We start from the raw sequence: 20,941 nt of genomic DNA on the forward strand, positions 1-20,941 counted from the left end.
TCCTAGCCTATCGTTTCTCTTGATTTGCCTCTGCTTGCTCCACCTGAAAAGTCTCTCTCAAAAGGCGGCTTGCAGGGAATGATAAGATATGAGAGTTATTTCTATATATTATTTGCATTTGAAAACCCTGGGCTCAGGCAACTAGTCATACGGATCCTTTTACTGTATTCATATTTAGATTGGCTGCTATGCCCTGCCTACCTGGCCAGATTATCTCCAAAGAACTTTATGGGATAAGGACAAGGATATGGTAACAAGGTGGCTGAAATAGAGTTATTCATACCATTGACCTGTTGGTCCTAATCTGCCCTCTGAAAGTACAGAGAATGTTTAGTTCCTCTTGCATATGGTAGTGCTTTAAACATTTTAAGGAGTTATGGCTCCTTTTCTTCTGTGCTCCAAGCTTTCTCTTTTTCAAAAGAGTATAAACAACTAGACCTTTATTGTCTTGGTCAATCTTCACAACATGCCATCTACTTCATTGATGTTTTCCCTAATGTTGCCTGCTTTATTATTTCATCCTCCAATCAGAGCCATAAAATATATGAATTACAGTTCCGTGCATCAGAACAGATCAATCTCACAAATATAATATTGAGTGAAAGAAACCAGACACAGGAAAATACATATCGTTTGACTACATGTATATAACAGTTTTTAAAATAGAAAAACTAAATGATTCATGTTCAGGGATACATGCTTAGGTGGTAAAGCTATAAAAGTGAGAACACAATTCTCATAAAAGATTAATGGATACTGTAAAGCCAGTAGGCATGGCCAGGCTACCATCACAGCAGCCTGGCTCATGCAGGTTCCACATTGGATTCAGACAGTCGGTAAAGAAACAACGGAGCCAAAAACTGGTGGGCCATAGTCTTTAATCCTAGCTTGCACCCGGCGGGCAAGTAAAGACACACACTGGGCTCCAAAACCCACTCACATTCAGTGCTCACAAAGCTACTGACTTACCCAAGTTTCCTAGAATCAAAGGTTTCTAGCTCACCAGACTTATTCACCTCTGTTCCCATCTCCTTCCTCCTCCCTGCACAAACTGGCCTCTCACTCAACACTCTGCCATCTTGGCTGCTTCTCCTGGCCTACTCCATGTGGCCTCCTTCTGCTCTCTGCTCTGCTCTGTCCTCTAATGATAATCTCAGGAACCAAGCGCGCAAGCTCCCGTTCTGCCCCCATTTTATAGTGTAGAAATCAAAACCTTTAATCCAATATACAAAATAGGGAAGTCTCTAATACAAAGTCACTTATCTGGGGCATGATTGGATTGTACCACCCCACATCAAAAAGGGTGGGAAAGGCTTAATCCCAAAACCAAGCCCCAGGCTCCAAGGATTCTGCCTGCCCACAGCCCGCCCCCAACACACATTAATATCACCTGGGCGACGCTTCTGTGTGGGCAGCGCCATCTTTAACAAAATGAGCATAATATATTTTATCTGCCCTACAGATACCTTTGCAAATAACAGATGACTTAGTGATTAGCAGGAGGATTCTGAGGTTCTGTTTACATTCTGTTTCATTTTCTGGGTGCTAGTTGTGTGGCTGCGTCTTGGTAAAACACTGAGTCATATGTTTCTGTGTGCTTTTCTGTATGTGTCATTCTTTACAAGAGGTTTTTTTTTAAAATATAATATTTTGCTGCTTTCAGTCTTCTGATGCTATTTCTGTATTCATCAGTTTCTCAAAGATCATCAGTAGAAATAAGATAGTTTCATCTGTAAATTTTTTGGGTCCTTAGGGTCTAGCCAAGTAAAAAGAAATTACTCTTAATGTTTGTTGGGCAGATAAAATAGATTATGCTCACTTTGTTAAAGATGGTGCTGCCCACATGGAAGCCAGTTGCCCAGGTGATATTAATGTGTGTTGGGGGCGGGCTGTGGGCAGGCAGGATCCTTGTAGCCTGGGGCTTGGTTTTAGGGCTAAGCCTTTCTCACCCTTTTTGATGTGGGATGGTGCAATAACATCATGCCTCAGATAACTGACTTTGTATTAGAGACTTCCCTGTTTTGTATATTGGATTAAAGATTTTGGTTTCTGCACTATAAAGTGGGGCAGACTGAGTGCTTGCTCTCTCAGTTCCTGGGATTAGCATTAGAGAGGAGAGCAAAGAAAGGGCACGTGGAGGAGACCAGGAGAAGCAGCCAAGATGGTGGAGGGCTGAGTGAGAAGCCAGTTTGTGCAGGGACAAGGAAGGAGATGGGGAACAGAGGTGAATAAGTCTGGTGAGCTAGAAACTTTTGATTCTAGGAAACTCGGATAAGTCAGTAGGTTTGTGAGCACTGAATGAGTGGGTTTTAGAGCCCAGTGTGTGTGTTACTTGCCCACCGGATGCAAGCTAGGATTAAAGATGATGGCCCATCAGCTTTTGGCTCCATTGTTTCATTACCGTCTGTCCAAATCCAATGCGAATCTGCATGGGCCAGACGGCTGTGATGGTGGCCGTGGATACTGGCTTTACACTGTTTCAAAGGAGGAATAAAAAATTAGTTATATGGCCCTGGCCGGTTGGCTCAGTGGTAGAGTGTCGGCCTGGCGTGCAGGAGTCCCAGGTTCGATTCCCGGCCAGGGCACACAGGAGAAGTGCCCATCTGCTTCTCCACCCCTCCCCCTCTCCTTCCTCTCTGTCTCTCTCTTCCCCTCCCACAGCCGAGGCTTCATTGGAGCAAAGATGGCCTGGGCACTGGGGATGGCTCCTTGGCCTCTGCCCCAGGCGCTAGAGTGGCTCTGGTCACAACAAAGCGACGCCGCAGAGGGGCAGAGCGTCGCCCCTGGTGGGCGTGCCTGGTGCATCCTGGTTGGGCACATGCGGGAGTCTGTCTGACTGTCTCTCCCCGTTTCCAGCTTCAGAAAAATACAAAAAAAAAGAAAAAAGAATTAGTTATAAATAGCCTGACCTGTGGTAGCACAGTGGAGAAAGCATCGGCCTGGAATTCTGAGGTCTCTGGTTCGAAACCCCAGGCTTGCCCGGTCAAGGGAGTTGATGCTTCCTGCTCCTCCCCCTTTCTCTCTCTCTCCTCTCTCTGAAATCAATAAACAAACCTTAAAAAAAAAAAGAATTAGTTATAAATATTTTGAAAGGAATGATAGAGCCAAAAGGAAAGGAGTGGAGTGTGGCAAAGGGAAGAAGAAATGATACCCAGAGATCAGAAATGAATATTCCTAGAGTGAAGCTCACAGGCTATTTCTTACTATTGTAATGTTAGAGACATTATCACAAGTAACTCTAGACCTGCCAAAGTATATCACCTTAAGTAGGGCTAGAAATTCTATTGCTGCCACTACAGTTTCTACCAGCAATGGCCACCCATAAGAGCCAGTAGTAGGAAGTGTCTCTCTTCTTTCTGCCTTCTAATCTATTGCTAGTGCTTCCTATTGGCAAACCCTAAGAACAAGCAAAGTTGGCAAGACAGCCAGGGAAATGTACAGAGCAAAATATAGAATGGTAGTAATAGAGTTGAAGGCCATTGGGTAAATTATTGGCATAGTTCCCTAGGATTTAATTTTTACAGATTGTTTTGCCCTGGCCAGATAGCTCAGTTGGTTGGAGCATTGTCCCAAAGAACAGAAATTGTGTGTTCGTTCTCTGGTCAGGTCATATATAGGAACAAAGATTCCTATCTCTTCTGCTCTCTCCCTTGCTCTCTAAAATCAACAAAAATAAACATTAACATTAAGAAGTAAAGATTGTTGAGACGTTGTCTTAAGAGTTATTTAGGCCCTGGCAAGTTGGCTCAGTGGTAGAGTGTCAGTGCAGTGTGTGGATGTCTGGGTTTGATTCCTGATCAGGGCACACAGAAGTGCCCATCAGCTTTTCCACCCCTCCCCCATTGCTTCTCTCTCTCCTCCTCTCCTTCAGCCATGGCTCCATTGGAGCAAAGTTGGCCCCAGGTCAAGGATGGCTCCATGGCCTCCACCTCAGGCACTAAAAAATGTGGCTCCGTTTGCAATGGAGCAACAGCCCCGATGGGGAGAACATCGCCCCCTATTGGGCTTGCCAAGTGGGTCCTAGTCGGGCGCATGCAGGCGTCTATTTCTGCCTCCCCTCCTATCACTAAGTTAAAGTAATTTAACTCATCTTTGGCTAGGATATTCGTACCATGATTGTTATATCCTTTCTAGACCAATGAAAACTCATTTTCTAACATTGTGAAAGCAGAATGAAAATAGATACTTTCTCTATTCCATTGTTTAAAGTCTGAGTGTCTAAAAGCTTTGAACAAAAACTTGACCTAATAATATAATAGTTAATGAGAGCTGACTTGGAAGCTAGATTGCGTAGGTTAGAGGCTATACTCTACCACACTCTAGGCATGTGGCCTCGGACAAGTTACTTAATTTCTGTGTCCCAGTGTCTTTATCTGTAAAATAGGGTTAATGATACCACCTTCCTTTCAGAATTGTTTCAAGAATTATATTAATTAATGCACATAAAGCACTTACAACAGTGCTTAGTATATAATGACCATTTGGTGAATGTTAGCCATTATTATTACTACCTCTTCACCCAACTTAGCACCAGTAAGTACTAATGTGGAGGAGGCTGTAAGTTTTCATTGTTGCTTAAATGTTAAATATTTTGCTTAAAATGATAGTGGTTGGCCCTGGCCGGTTGGCTCAGTGGTAGAGCATCGGCCTGGCGTGCAGAAGTCCCGGGTTCGATTCCCAGCCAGGGCACACAGGAGAAGCACCCATCTGCTTCTCCACCCCTCCCCCCCCCTCTCTTCCCCTCCCACAGCCGAGGAGGCTCCATTGGAGCAAAGATGGCCCGGGCGCTGGGGATGGCTCCTTAGCCTCTGCCCCAGGCGCTAGAGTGGCTCTGGTCGCAACAGAGCGTCGCCCCCTGGTGGGCAGAGCATCGCCCCCTGGTGGGCGTGCCAGGTGGATCCCGTTCGGGCGCATGCGGGAGTCTGTCTGACTGTCTCTCCCCATTTCCAGCTTCAGAAAAATACAAAAAAATAATAATAATAAGATAGTGGTTGATGGGCTCAGGATTCTTTTTTTTTTTTTTTTTAATTTTTTTTTTTCACAGAGAGTCAGAGAGAGGGATAGACAAGGACAGACAGACAGGAACAGAGAGATGAAAAGCATCAATCATTAGTTTTTCGTTGCACATTGCAACAACCTTAATTGTTCATTGATTGCTTTCTCATACGTGCCTTGACCACAGGCCTTCAGCAGACCGAGTAACCCCTTGCTCAAGCCAGCGACCTTGGGCTCAAGCTGGTGAGCTTTTGCTCAAACCAGATGAGCCCTCACTCAAGCTGGTGACCTCAGGGTCTCGAATCTGCGTCTTCCGCATCCCATTCCAATGCTCTATCCGCTGCGCCACCGCCCAGTCAGGTGGGCTCAGGATTCTTTACCTAACAATTATCCTTGGAAGTGAGACTCTAGTCAAGAAGATACTGAAGATTTGCAGGGGTTGTGAGTTGGAGAAAATAGTTAAATTAGTTCAACCCCATTGCCATTTACATATCATCAGAAAGTGCTCCAAGTAAAAATTAAACTGACTGTTCCATTACTATCTACTAAGGAATAAAGGAAAGGGAAGCATTGGTAAAGGGATTGAGATGTCAGTGGTCTACTGTGAAGTATCTTTCTATGGCAAACAGAAGAGGAATTGGCTCCTGGACACCAAGTGTAGGGTAAAGGTGAGTAGGTTCTCTAGCTGTCAATAGAAGAGTTCTAGGTTAGACATTCAGAGTTGTAAGAAAAAGTACTCAGCTGTTACTTAGAATTAATTTCTAAATACTACCTCACAAGCCTGCAATTAGTGGAATGCTATAATCAGTAGTATTACTAACTTTTTAAATTTAAAGGAATATATTCAATCATTTAAAAGAGAAAATCAGAATGGTAGAAGAATGTACACTAAGGCTGAATATCTAGGTTAGTTTCTCTCAATGCTTGTCCTATGAGGAAAAACTCATTAGACTAGATGACAGTATGACTAGGAAAGAAAGTTAATTTCTACAATATGGGCTAGTTTACCTATAATATTTCATTTTTAGATACAGTGTGGAATGAGGAAAGCATTCTCATGATCTCTGGTTGTGTCACAATCCCAAAGTTAAAACTTTTTTTTCCTCATACTTGTGATCTGACTAATCTCAGTTGGGCAATTCTTGGCTGTGGTTGGAGTCTTTGAAAAGCTTAGTTGGGCCTGACCAGGAGGTGGCGCAGTGGATAGAGCATCAGACTGGGATGTGGAGGACTCAGGTTCAAGACCCCGAGGTCGCCAGCTTCAGCACAGGCTCATCTGGTTTGAGCAAAGCTCACTAGCTTGGACCCAAGGTCGCTGTCTCGAGCAAGGGGTTACTCAGTCTGCGGAATACCTACGGTCAAGGCACATATGAGAAAGCAATCAATGAACAACTAAGGTGTTGCAGCGAAAAACTGATGATTGATGCTTCTCATTTCTCTCCATTCCTGTCTGTCTGTCCCTATCTATCCCTCTGTCTGACTCTCTCTGTCTCTGTTAAAAAAAAAAGAAAACTTAGTTGGGCTGGATGTTCAAGGTGGCTCATTTACATCACTGGTGGCTACTGCTAGCAGTGGGCTAGGAACTCAGCTGGAGCTGTCAACTGGAGCAACTATGTGTGCCCTCTTCATAGGCCTTGGACTTACCACAACATAATGGCTGGATTCTCAGAGGGAGTGGTTCGAGTGGCCCAGGTAGAAGTTGTTAAGGCTTCTGCTTACCTCACATCAGCATTCACACACACACACACTTCTGTTGGATGAAAGAAAGCCAAAGTTCAGTCAGATCCAAGAGGAAGGGAGTGGTATTCACACAGGATGTGAATATGGGGTGGCCTGGGTTCACTGGGGGACCACCACAGGAAGGCAAGATTATAATGTGTACACTTTGGCTTGTTCAAGAGTCAAAGCAACAAAGAAAAGGAATGAAGTAATGCCACTGAAAAATTACTGTGGAATATCCAGCATGGGAAAGAGAGTGAAAGGAATCAAATATCAAGTGTGTAGTATGAGTAGGCACTGTGATTACAAAGATGAATAAAACACGGTCAGCCCTCTAAAAGTTAAGGTTTTGGGGGGAATATTTTGAAAATATCTTCTGCCCATTGGTTTGCACTGTGTGTGTGTTGGGGGGGTTAGTTGCATGCTAACACAAAAATAGTGGTTTTATTTTATTTTTTACTCAAGAGGGAGAATTGTGGACAGGGACTTTGTCATAAATTGTATTTTATGCTAAGGTAAAGAATTCAAACTCAGCTTAAATGATATATAGAGACCCACAAAGGGTATTAAATAGTGGAGTAACGTGATCAGATTTGGGTTTTCAGAAAGCATGTGCTATAGCGTGAGTATATCGGGAGGGACTAAACCAGAAGGAAGAAGACCAAACGAAGAGGCTTTTGCTGCAACTAAGGCAAGACAAAAGCCTGAATCAAGGCAGTAGCAGTGCGAGTGGAGCCAGATTATAAAAGTTTAAGAAGTAGAGGAAATATCAGATTATGACAGATGATATTGGAGTGTGTTATCAACCTCGGGTTTCTAACCTAAGCTACTAGGTAAATAAAATGGTACCCTTCACTGACTTTGCTTTAGTCAGAGTCCTTTAGTTGCAAACAGAAAATAAACAAATAAATAAAAAGATGCTAACTGACTTTAACAATAATGACAAAAATAAAACCCTAAAATTCATTGGAAGGATATAGGATAGGTCACAGCTATAAGAAGAGCTGAGCTACCAGACCTTAGGAAAGACAGGATTAGAGAACAACTATGGGTTTCTCTGCAGCAGGAACTGTGGATGTCTTTCCAGGGTGCTGTCATTAGATATGTGAACCCTAGCCAACTTCCATCTTCATATGCATTTGAGATTCAGATTTCTACAAGAGAGAATCTGACCTTGCTTGGATCACATTCCCCCACTGCGGCTGGAACGTAGAGGTATTGTGAATCATAATTCCACAAGAACCAATGAAATAGAACAGGGCCATTTCCCACAAAGAATAATGAATGCTTTTTTCAGAAGCAGAAACAATAGGCTGTTAGCAGAAACAATATCTGTTAGGCAGACGGATATGTCTAATTAGGGAAGCAGGAAGTGGGTAGGGGGTTAGTTATATGGAAAAGAGGAGCTTTGTGGAAGAGGTACTGAATTTTAACCATGTTGAGTTTAAGATGCCTGTGAAACATCCTAAAAATTATAACCAGTGAGTGTATTGAAAATGTGGATAACAATAGTTGCTGTCTCATTGTGCTGCAGAACTTAAATGAGTTAATGCATGTAAAGTATTTAGAATAGATGCTGACCCGTAGAAGACTCAGTAAATGTTAGTTACTATTACATGGTCATCCTTCCAAAAAGTACTTAACAAATATTTACTGTGTGCTAGCTACTGCCCTAGATGTATAGGGTTGTTGTGAGACTGTAATAAGAGAATGCATATAGAGCACAACACCAACATGTGGAAATAAGCAGAAGCGAAAAGGTAGAGAAAAAATCTCTTGAATAGAGGACACACCCTGCTGGTTGGTAGGGGTAAGGAAAGGAAGAAGATAATATTTTTAAAAGACAGTCTTGCCCTGACAAGTTGGCTCAGAGGTAGAGTGTCGGTCCAGTGTGTGGAAGTCCTGGGTTCGATTTCCACCCAGGGCACACAGGAGAAGTGCCCATCTGTTTCTTCCCCCTTCCCCCTCTCCTTCCTCTCTGTCTCTCTCTTCCCCTCCTGCAGCCAAGGCTCTATTGGAGTAAAGTTGGCCCAGGCACTGGGGATGGCTCCATGGCCTCCACCTCAGGAACTAGAATGGCTCCAGTTGCAACGAGGCAACAACCCCAGATAGGCAGAGTATCGCCCCCTGGTGGGCATGCTGGGCGGATCCTGGTCGGGCACATGCGGGAGTCTGTCTTTCCGCAGTCCTGCTTCTCACTTCAGAAAAAAAAAAAAAAGTCAGCCAGGAGCTTAAATGTGTGATTCCACTTATAAGATTGCCTTGAGCAAATTACATAGCCTCTACCAACCTCGATTTTTTCATTGGCAAAATAGGATAATAAGGAATACCTCCCAGACTAGTGTAAAATAAATACTATAATGAACATATTGTATAGCACAATAGTTACTCAACATGTATTTAATTTAATACATATGTTTATAGTTCTCACAGGCATTCCTAATGTCCTAAGTAAATCAAGAATGGAGGAAGAAGGATATGATGATTCTCAGGAAAAGATATTTCTGAGATTCAGCTAGTGTTACTGTGATAAACCCTGGCAAGAAACCTTCCACTAGTTCCACAGAGAAAAGCTTCCATCAGAGAGAATTCTACCACCAAAGGTCTATCATGTGGAGCTTCTTCTTACTCCTGTTTCTTCCTGATGTTTTACTAAGTCTTATCTCTGAAAAATAGTAATTTAAATATAAATGTTAGGAGAGTCTTCATTCACTCAACAAATAATTAATGATCCTGTACTATGTGTATTCATTTGTTTGGGATGCAACAACATAATATGTATAGACTGAGTGGCTTCAACAACAGACATTTATTTTCTCACAGTTCTGGAGACTGGAAGGTCCAAAATCAAGGTGCCATCCGAGTCAACCTCTGGTGAGAGTTCACTTCCTGGTTTGCAGACAGTCACTTTCTCACTCTGTCCTCACATGGCCTTCCCTGGGTGTATGCACATAGAGAGAGAGAGAGAGAGAACACGTCTCTGGTGTTTATTTGTTTTCTTACAAGGATACCAATCCCACTTGGTCAAGGCCCTAACCTTGTAAGCTCATCTAATCCTACTCACCCCTGCAAAGGCCCTATTGCTAAATACAGTCACATTGGAGGTTAGGATTTCAGCATATGAAGGCAGTGGGAATATTCAATCCATAACACTGTGTAGACTGGAGTTATAAAAATAAAGAGATCCCTGCTACGGTTTATCTCCACAGTACACATATATAATATAGCATAGTGGTTTTGGAATCTTGCAGGCTTCAGTTTGAGTCCCAGCTGTGTGCCCTTGTGCAAGTTACTCAACCAATTTGTGTCTCATTTCTTTGATTTGTAAAATGAAGAAAACAACAATACCTAATTCATTCACCTATTTAATCTATGTGTGTTGAGCAACTACTATATGCCAGTTATTCTGTTAGATTCACAGGGTTATTGTGAAGCTGAAAGAACATAAAAATACATAATGTGCTTAGCACAGTATAAGTATTTTATTTTAAATGTTTTTTTTTTTTTACTTTTATTTATTCACTTTAGAGAGGAGAGAGAGAGAGAGAGGAGAGAGAGACAGGGGGGAGGAGCTGGAAGCATCAACTCCCATATGTGCCTTGACCAGGCAAGCCCAGGGTTTCGAACCGGCGACCTCAGCATTTCCAGGTCGATATAAGTATTTTATTAATGTGTTATTGTTACAAGGCAGAGCTCATTGACAATTAAATTTCAGCTTCCAACTCAATGTGTCCAAAACCAAAGTCATAATTCCCTCTTGGTATTCCTCTTACCTCTAAATCCTCCCCACCCCAGACAGACAAAGTCTATTTTTCCTCTTGCATTCCTTCTCTATTATCTCAACATATAATGAGTCATCCAGATTAGACACAACCATCATGATTAGTTTCGCTCTCTATTTTCCCACATCTGATTGGTCAGTGTGTAGTTGTATGCTGGATCACATTGGCTCGAGAAAGCTGGTTGAGTTCATCTCTTCCAAATTCCACTTAAAAGCAGAAACGGGGAAGCATTTACACCGTGGAAATCAACAAACTATAAATCAAGTTTTTTTCTCCTTGTTTTAGGAGCCAGTTGTTTACCAGTGCAATGCTGCTTCTTAGTGCTGTTCAATTCTGTCACCTTGCAGTCCCTGCAACCACTGCCCTAGATATGGCTGTCATTTCTTTTTTTTTTTTTTTTTTCATGGCTGTCATTTCTTACCTAGCCCTTTGCTAGAGCCTCCTAAATGATCGCCTTACCTCTCCCTCTCAAGCCAGCCTCCATACTCCCACCAGAACTCTCTTTGTAAACATGGATTAGATTGTGTTTTATCTGTTTAGAATACCCTAGTGCATGGGGTAGTCAACCTTTTTATACCTACCGCCCACTTTTGTATCTCTGTTAGTAGTAAAATTTTCTAACCACCCACCTGTTCCACAGTAATGGTGATTTATAAAGTAGGGAAGTAACTTTATTTTATAAAATTTATAAAGCAGAGTTACAGCAAGTTAAAGCATATAATAATAATTACTTACCAAGTACTTTATGTCAGATTTTCACTAAGTTTGGAAGAATAAATCTTTAACAGAGACAGAGAGAGGGATAGATAGGGACAGACAGACAGGAACGGAGAGAGATGAGAAGCATCAATCATTAGTTTTGCATTGCGACACTTTAGTTGTTCACTGATTGCTTTCTCACATGTGCCTTGACCGTGGGCCTTCAGACCAAGTAACCCCTTGCTCGAGCCAACGACCTTGGCTCCAAGCTGGTGAGCTTTGCTCAAACCAGATGAGCCTGTGCTCAAGCTGGCGACCTCGGGGTCTTGAACCTGGGTCCTCCACATCCCAGTCTGACACTCTATCCACTGCGCTACCACCTAGTCAGGCAGAATAAATCTTTATAAAACAACTTACTATAGTTAAATCTATCTTTTTATTTATACTTTGGTTGCTCCGCTACCGCCCACCATGAAAGCTGGAATGCCCACTAGTGGGCGGTAGGGACTAGGTTGACTACCACTGCCCTAGTGCCTAGAGGAATCAGTCCACCCCACAGCCTGCCTTTAACATGGTGTTCTTCCCAATCTGCCCCACCCTACCTTGTTTCGGTGTCTTGGGCATCCCTCTGACTGCTCTCATAACTTCCACTGTAGCCTCCTCAGCTGTTCACTTACATATCCCTGAGCTTTTACTCATGCTGCTCTCTCAGCCCCTGAGTGCCCTTCTCTGCCTGGTGACCAGCTGAAATATCAGGCTGTTTTAGAGATCTTGCAGACTTTTCCCCTGAGGTCAGACTTAATTCACAGTCACTGTGCAATCAGGCTGAGCATCCCCAAGAAGAGGAAACAGTGATAAAAGTAGTAATAATATTTACGCTATAACTGGAAGCTTGTACCTCTTATTCCCATAGCACAGGAAATACAGTAATATCATAATAACTTTTCACGGTGACAGATGGTTTCTAGACTTATCAGGGTGATCACACCTGTAAGCTATAAAAATGTTCAGTTTTTTATGCTGTACAACTGAAACTAATATATTGTACTCAAACTACAATAAAAACAAAATTTTAAGTAGTAATAGCAGTAACCGCAAGCTTTCAGTAAGCAGAGATTGTTTGAATAGCTTGGCTCTTGGTAGGTTTGAACAGAAAAAATAAAAAAAAGGACTAGACAGCGTGGGCATTTACCCTGACGCTCCTCCGAGGGAGTCAAGTCCAACCAGAAATTCACAGAGCTGGAAAGGCCATCTCTTTGCTGTCAACAGAACTACAGCTAACCCACCCACCCGAGATCAGCAAAGGACAACTTTTTGAGAATGTCTTGTAGAAGAGAAAAATAATCGTAGAAAATGACTTGCCTTGCCTGGTGCCTCCCCCTCACTGTGAGCCTTCTTACCCTCAGTGGGAGGTTCGAGGAATCGGATGCGGGAATCTGGAGAGTTTACCGATGTGTGTGTGGGCTGCGAATCCGTTGGTGCTCAGGGTTCATTTCGCTCAGTCTGCCTTTGTCCTGGTTCCCTCACAATTAGATTGTTCACAAATGACTGCTCACTACCCACTGTTTCTGAGGTTCAGCCCATCAGGAGTGGAAAACAAAAACAGGGCCTCCAAATGGCAAAGGGCCTTGAGAAAAAAACAACAACAAAAAACAGCAGAGCTAGCAGAGGATGTGAACCCACTGTGTGAGTGCCCTTGGGGCCCTCCTGCCCTTGTCTGGGAAGACCCGAGATAATTCACTGAGTTGGCTATTGCTTAATGACTATGGAGTGCCAGTTCAATGAGAGACTAGTGCAGCAGGGAACACAGAATTTTATACAGCTCTGGCTGTGGTCCTATAACAGGCAGAAGTGTCCACTCATAGTGTTCTGTCATTTTGTGAATTGAGGTCAAGAGGTCCTAACTCTTAAGTACTGTATGTAAAGTAAAATCAATCAGTGCAGCTGTTACCGTTGTACTCTATAATCTGGAATTAAGTTACAGGCAGAAGATGCAGAATATGTTTCCCACTTCAGTTTAATCACAGTTTGGAAGCAGGAAGTTTGTTTATTGCTTCTTTTGTGTCCTTTGTAATGCTTAGTACTACTATGCGCAGAGTAGACACTTGATCAACATGAAAGCCAGGAATGGGGTTAAAGATTCCTGCTTGACAGTCATTAGCATGATCAAAACAGTAATCTTTTTTTAATTCAGTGGAAGGAGGGGAGGCAGAGACAGACTCCTGAATGCGCCCCTACAGGGATCCACCCAGCAAGCCCAGTAGGGAGCGATGCTCTGCCCATCTGGGCTGTTGCTCTGTGACTCAGCGACAGAGTTCTTAGCACCTGAGGCAGAAGCCATGGAGGCCATTCTTATTGCCTGGGGCCAACTCACTCCAATGGAGCCATGGCTTCAGGAAGGGAAGAGAGAGAGAGAGAGAGAAAGAGGGGAAAGGGAGAGGGGTGAAGAAGCAGATGGGCGCTTCTGTGTGCCCTGGCTGGGAATCGAACTCGTGACTTCCACACGCCGGGCTGATGGTCTGCTACTGAGTCAATCAGCCAGCGCCAAAACAGTAACTCTTTTTTTAAAAGAGTTTTTATTTATTTATTTACAGAGACAGAAGGAGAGTCAGAGAGAGGGATAGCTAGGGACAGACAGACAGGAAAGGAGAGAGATGAGAAGTATCAATCATCAGTTTTTCATTGGGACACCTTAGTTGTTCAATGATTGCTTTCTCGTATGTGCCTTGACCGCAGGCCTTCAGCAGACCGAGTGCAGGTGACCCCTTGCTTAAGGCAGGGGCCTTGGGTCCAAGTTGGTGAGCTTTGCTCAAACTAGATGAACCTGCGCTCAAGCTGGCGACCTCGGGGTCTTGAACCTGGTTCCTCCACATCCCAGTCCGATGCTCTATCCACTGCGCCACCGCCTGGTCAGGCAACAGTAACTTTTTTAGAAGATTTTATTTATTGATTTTACAGAGGCGGGCATGGAGCAAGAAATATCAACTCATAGTTGTTCATAGTTGCTTCACTTTAGTTGTTCATTGATTGTTTGTCATATGTGCCTTGACCAGGCAAGCCCAGGGTTTCAAACTGGCATCCCCAGCATTCCAGGTCGACACTTGATCCATCGCATCACCACAGGTCAGACTCAAAGTAGTATTTTCATCTTCACTTCCCATCCTCCCTAGTTCCTTTTGAGCCTCATCTCAGCAAAAGACTCTTGATCCTCTCAAGGAAATGCTAAATTGGCCTCTCCTCAGTTAGCTCATCAGGTGGACTTTCTCTCTGCCACATAGTGCCCTTTCTTCATCCCCTGGGGTACCCTAACTCACAGGACTGATTCCAGGAATAGTGCTGCTGGGAGAAAAGTTGACATACAGTCGTCCCTTGCCATATTATGGTTCACTTTTTGCTGTCTCACTGTACCGCAGATTTTTAAATTGTATGTGTCTAATTTTGTATTACGGATTTTTCGCTATACTGCAGGATTTTGCATAATATAGGTATTTTTATATTTTTTAAAATTATTTTTGTGGTAAAATAAGCATTTTCTAGCCTAAAAAATTAAAAACAATATAAAAATATTAATTAAAATATATTAGAATATTAAATCAAAACAAAGCCTTAAAAAATATATAAATAATAAAATAAACATAACGTCACTACTTTGTGGATTTTCGCCTATCGCAGGGGGTTCTGGAACCTAACCCCTGTGATAGATGAGGGACCACTGTAATTTGGTTCCACGTTTGCACTGAAGAATTGCTGCCTTAACTCTACATTGTGCTCTTTGTTATATAAGGTAGTCATGCTGGTCCATGGACCAACCGATGGTTGAAAAACGCTGATGTCATGGAAAACAGAACTGGTATAGCTTGATCGTGTTAGCAGGAATCATTTACCATACCACAGAATGGATGGACAGGCAATCATTTCCTCTTTGGTGCTGATATTCTTCTGGAACCTCAGTAGCGCACTAATAGTTCTCTGGCATCCGAGTGTCATTCCTACTTTACCTACTCCATCGGGATGTCTTTCCTACTACTCTCCTCAGCAAGTGCTTCTTCCCCAGAGTGGTTCCAGCAATAGACCCATGAAACGGGCTGAAGGGCTGTGAAATGCTACTCCTATCCATTCATCCCTGACGGTATTTCTCTGATTCCACAAGAATAGTAATAATTAATTAACTGATTAATTAAGTATTAACATTTATTGACTATATCCAATGGGTCAGTCAATGGGCTAGGCACTTCACATATGGATCTTGTTTCATCCACACACCTACCTTATGGCCTGAGTAATATTATTTGCCTTTTAGTAAGAGGGAAACTACAAAGTCAATAAGCAGGATTAGAGTCAGGATGTGAGCCCGGGCAGTTGCTCTTCAGAACCTGTGCTGGTAACCATTATGCTATTACTACTCTGAAGTATTCAAATTAGCAAGTTCTCAATAAATATTTGAATACATAAATTATTAGAGAGCTCTAATTTCCAAAGGGCTTCCCTCAAGGCCTCCCTCAGGCAGAGTCGCATGTTTTTACAAGCCCTGGCCAATTGCTCTGAGCAAGGTTTAGACAGATGGTTGAGGGCAATTAGGTTGTGCTTGACATTTTCAAGCACAATTGAATCCCACTTCAGAAAAGTAGAGAGCAGTTCAAAAGTGAAATGAACTCCTCTGGTCTGTTGAATAGGAGTTAGTTGTGCCCGGGCAGCCTGGTTGCTCTATGCTACTCTCAGGGAAAAGGCATGGGACCTGGAGAACAGATACACCGAACACACACCTGTAATAGCTGCAGTTCCCTCATAGGGAAGAGGTGGGAGGAAGACAGGGAAGATAGCCAGAATTTCAGTCCGATAACATGATTTCGTTTCAATTATTGGGTCACTTAATCTCAGCATCTCCAGTATGGAATGGGAGCAATCCCTCTGGCTTGCTTTCTGTTTCCAAAGCAAAATACTGAATCAAAGTGCTTCTAAGCTACAGAGACTCTCTGAAGGCTTAGCTGATGCTAACCATTATCTTCAGACGTTGGGGTGTATTGATGCAAAGAGGTGTACTGGGAGCAATTCAGGTAAAATAGTAGATTGGAGAGAGGGCAATGAGGAGCTGCTAAAGCAGGATTTGCTTGTTGTTGGTAAGAAGGTTGCAATGGGAGATTATTATTTATAATGTACCTTAGAATTAATTACAAGGCACTTCACAGCCATTCTTCAGTGCAGTCCTACACCTTGACATACGACTAAAAGTAATGAGGCCAAGTCTGAGAGAGTCAGCCAGTAGGTAGTACGTGTGAATAGTAACTAAAGTGAGAAAATGACAAATATGTCTCTCGGGCCCAACATTGTGTGTCTCGAAGAGTCTTGCGGCTGTTTCTGAGAAGACTCTGGCTTTATGCTGTGGCTGGGTGGGCTAGGCTGTTTTGATGACATTTGGTGCTAATTAGCACTGCTTTTTAGGAGAATTATACTTGGTTTTTCCTAATACCCCTCTGTACTTCCATTGCTTTATTATAGCACTTCTGTCATGCTACTTTGTTTTGTAGTTCTTTAGTAGGTGCCTGCCTCCCTATTAGACAGGTAGTGTGGTTTATCAGCTTTGTATCTTGGTTTGGTGTTGGAAATGTGTTACGCAGGGGCTTATTCCTAATATGCCTTTCAACCCCAGGAACCAAATCCATTCAAGCTGATCCCAGTCCTGGATGGTCTAATAATAGGCAAATCCAGCATATGCTTAGGAAACCATCTAAATAGAGGCATTAAAGATTTTTTAGCCTGACCAGGTGGTGGTGTAGTGGATAAAGCATCAGACTGGGACGTAGAGGACCCAGGGATTCAAAACCCTGAGGTCAAGTGTGGGCTCATCTGGTTTGAGCAAGGCTCACCAGCTTGAGCCCAGTGTTGCTGGCTTGAGCAAGGGGTTTCTTGGTCTGCTGAAGGCCCGCGGCCAAGGCACATATGAGAAAGCAATCAATGAACAACTAAGGTGCCGCAAGAAAGAATTGATGCTCCTCATCTCTCTCTTTTCCTGTCTGTCTGTCCCTATCTGTCCTTCTCTCTGTCTCTGTCACACACAAAAAAAGATTTTTTAAAAGAAATGTATATTTGCTATTTCAAAAAAGGATTGACACAATGTAGTATCACTTCATATCCTCTAGGATGGCTATAATAAAAAAGACAGACAATAATAAGTATTGGTGTGGTGGGAATATAACATGACACAGCCACTTTGATAAACAGTCTGGTGGTTCCTCAAAAAATCAAGCATAGAATTACCATATAACCCAGCAATTACATTCCTAAGTATATACTTAAACAAACTGAGAAGATATGTTCATACAAAAACTTGTACACTAATGTTTATAGCAGCAATACTTAAAATATCCCCAAATTGGAAACAACCTAAATGTCTATCAAATGGTGAATGGATGAAGAAAAGGTGGTATATCCATACAGTGGAATATTAAGCATCCATAAAAAAAGGAACGAAGCACTGATCCGTGTGATAACATGGAAGAACCTTGATGACATTATACTAAGTGAAAGAAGCCAGACATAGAATACCACATATTATATGATTCTATTTCCATAAAATGTCCAGAATAGGGAAAGCTACACAGAGACAGAAAGTCGATTAGTGGTTGCCTACGGCTGGGAAGGGGGGGTGGAAATGGGAGTTTGGGGGGTGAAGGTGATAAAAATTGATTGTGGTAGTGGTGGTTGTACAACTCTGAATATACTGAAAGCCGTTGAATTGTATACCATTTTTTAAGATTTTATTTTTATTCATTTTAGAAAGAAGAGAGAGAGAGAGAGAGAGAGAGAAGGGGGGGAGGACCAGGCACACCCAGGGTTTCCAACAAGCGACCTGAGCATTCCATGTTGACGCTTTATCCAGTGTGCCACTACAGGTCAGACGAGTTGTACACTTTTAAAGAGTGAATTGTATGGCAATACAAAATAATTGCAATAGTTATTATGGGAAAGATCAGATTTTACTGAATGATCTTATGTTTATTTTACATGTTAATGTTTATCTTGAATTATGTGTGGGCATGTAGGGCTTATAACATTACTTCTTCAGTGCTTGGGTTTAATGAATGTCTCTGTCTGGCCCCACTGGACTCAAGCTGCCCATTATGCATCACACTGAATCTTTTCCTTGGCCTTCCACTTGAAAATCCTTTGCCCCATGTCCCATACATGTCTGGCGATTAGAATGAACATGATAAACTAATGAGTATAGCGTATAGTGACTAAAGACAGAGCTTATATTTTGACAGATGCCTTAACTTGAAAGAAATGATTAATAGGCAGAGCCAGTGAGGAAAGTCATTTCGATCAGTGATAACATTTCAGTCCCCTTCAAATCATATCAAATAGGAACCTTCTAACACTGCCCACCGCTATATGATGAATATAAGATGGATTCTAAGCAAGGGCAAGTGGAGAAGCTCTGAATTTGTTTGGTTATTGGCCAGACAACACTGTGTGAGGCATCCTTTTTATCACTGACAGATTCTCACCTTGCAATCATCACTTTGCCTCTGTCAGACAAATTTCTTGCCTTTCCTTTGCGAGCTGTATAGAGCTTACTACTAGATGTCAAAGATCGATGACTCTTGTCTTTTAGGCCAAGGCTGGCTTTAGATTCAACAACAAAGTCAAGATTTAAAGGTATCCCTGAAAGGGGCCTCTACCTGTTGGCGGTCAAGGTACTTGTCAGTTGTCATGCTGCTGTGTGCTTTCGAGTGTACCAAGAAGTGGTCATTTCTAGGAGGTGCCCTACTTTTAACAAGGAGGCCCTGCCTGGAAGAAGAGAAGTGGAAAGAGCATCAGCACTAGTGTCGGATGGATTTGGAATGAAGTCACAGCTTGCATTTCATATTAGCTTCATGAACTTGAACAAGTGATTTCACATCTCTGAGCTTCAGTTTTCTTGTTTGTAGAGTTGGGAACAAGAAGGCTTACTTCATCAAGATGTTGTGAGCATTACAGGAGGTAACAGATGTCAAGTGCCTTACACGGTGTTTGGCACAGAGTATGAGCTTGAAAAACGTTAGTTCCCTTCTTCAAGTTACAAGGAAGAATTTCCCACCTTGTCCCAGCAACCTAAACATAATAAAAATAGTAGCAGTTCTCTTTAGCTTAAAAAAAAAAAACCACACAGTGTTTTTTTACTGTGTTGTATATCCTATCCTGGAATCTCGAATGTGAAGGTTGTTAGTGTGTGTGCGTATGTCTAGCATTCTGGGCTGGTAGGAAGATGGGAAGATTGGTAATATGAAGGATGGTGAATACGAGTCTAACTGTTTTGTTTGTATGTGTACTTAAAGCACTGTAATATCTGATCTATTGTGGAAACAGGGAGCTAATTACAGCTCCTGGCCATGCTTTCTTAACTATAATAACCTACTCTGGGTCTTTATTTCTTCTACAGATAGGAAAACCACCAGGACCTTGAAGCAATGGGAATAATGATCTCTTACATTTGAATAGTATATTTTAGTAATTTTCAGTATATTTAGTATATATCCACATCCATTTTTCTGGTTGATTCTCAACCTAATCAAGTGACAGGCAGATGTTATCATCTTTCCGATGGAGAAACAAAACCCAACACTCAAAAAGGTTAACAGCAATTTAGTAGCAAAATTGGGATTAGAACCTTTGTCTTCTGATGCCTAATTGAGTGTCTGTCAACTGTTTCACTTTAGCTGGAGTTTGAATGGCTGTGGTCTAAATGGGATATATATTTGAAAACATAAATAGAACATAATATTTGGTTATATAACATCCCAGATGCTGCGTCTGGTGTAACAGGAGCCTGAAGAACAACAGAAGAGGGTAGGAGGTAACCAAGTATGTAAGATGAATTCTGCACTTTGAGATGTTTAACGAAAGCTGCAGAGGGTACTCAAAACGTGGGCTATGCCAGCCCCAAATCTTCAACCCTCGGGCTCCAATGACAGAATCCAGCCTTTTCAGCATTGTGCCCCCACCTTCCTGACATGTCCCTCCAGCATACTGTGTATGTCATGCTCACTTGGTAAAGCTTCTTCCTTCCCACTGACCGACTCATTCTCACATCCCAACTTCTTCTTTGACATTTCGCCTATCTGCACCCTACCCCACCCTTAGCCCTTTTGAGTTTGCTGCATGAAATGCCCATTCATTGGAAGCAATCTCTGCTGGATAAATCAAATAATGTGGCAAAAAATACTCTGCAAATAACTGAGAAAGGTTTGTCATTCTCATCCTCTACATTTTCATAGTGCAGCTTTTTACTTCCCAGTCTTATCTAAAACCTTGGGATGCTTTGCCTTCAGGATGTTACTTCCCTTCAGGCTTTATCCAACTTGTCAGTAAAACATTTTTTTTATTTTTTTTATTTTTTTTTAGGAGAGAGAGACAGGAAGGGAGGCAGAGGAGGAGAGAAATAAGAAACATCAACTAGTAGTTGCTTCAATTTAGCTGTTTATTTTTTTCCAGGACATAGAAGATATTAAACTGATAAGAACAGATACTATACTTGATCTTAGTCAAAAGACAGAGAAGTGCTCTTTAGTTGTTTATTGATTGCTTTTCATATGTGCCTTGACTGGGGGTGGAGAGCGTAGGAGGGCTCAAGCTGAGCCTGTGACCCCTTGCTCAAACCAGCAACCTTGGGGTCATGTCTATGATCCCACAGTCAAGCCAACAATCCTGTGGTCAAGATGGCAACCTTGGGGTTTCTAACTGGGGCCCTGTAAAGCCAGTAGCCAAGG

The 20,941-nt window shown here is 42.4% G+C and overlaps 1 pseudogene; it reads right to left on the bottom strand.

The window, feature by feature from the left end:
- Window positions 1–20,629: 20,629 nt before the first annotated feature.
- LOC136317903 (U2 spliceosomal RNA) lies at window positions 20,630–20,736 on the bottom strand (annotated as a pseudogene).
- Window positions 20,737–20,941: the final 205 nt, after the last annotated feature.

Source organism: Saccopteryx bilineata, chromosome X, assembly GCF_036850765.1.
Source record: "Saccopteryx bilineata isolate mSacBil1 chromosome X, mSacBil1_pri_phased_curated, whole genome shotgun sequence".
Lineage (NCBI taxonomy): Eukaryota > Metazoa > Chordata > Mammalia > Chiroptera > Emballonuridae > Saccopteryx > Saccopteryx bilineata.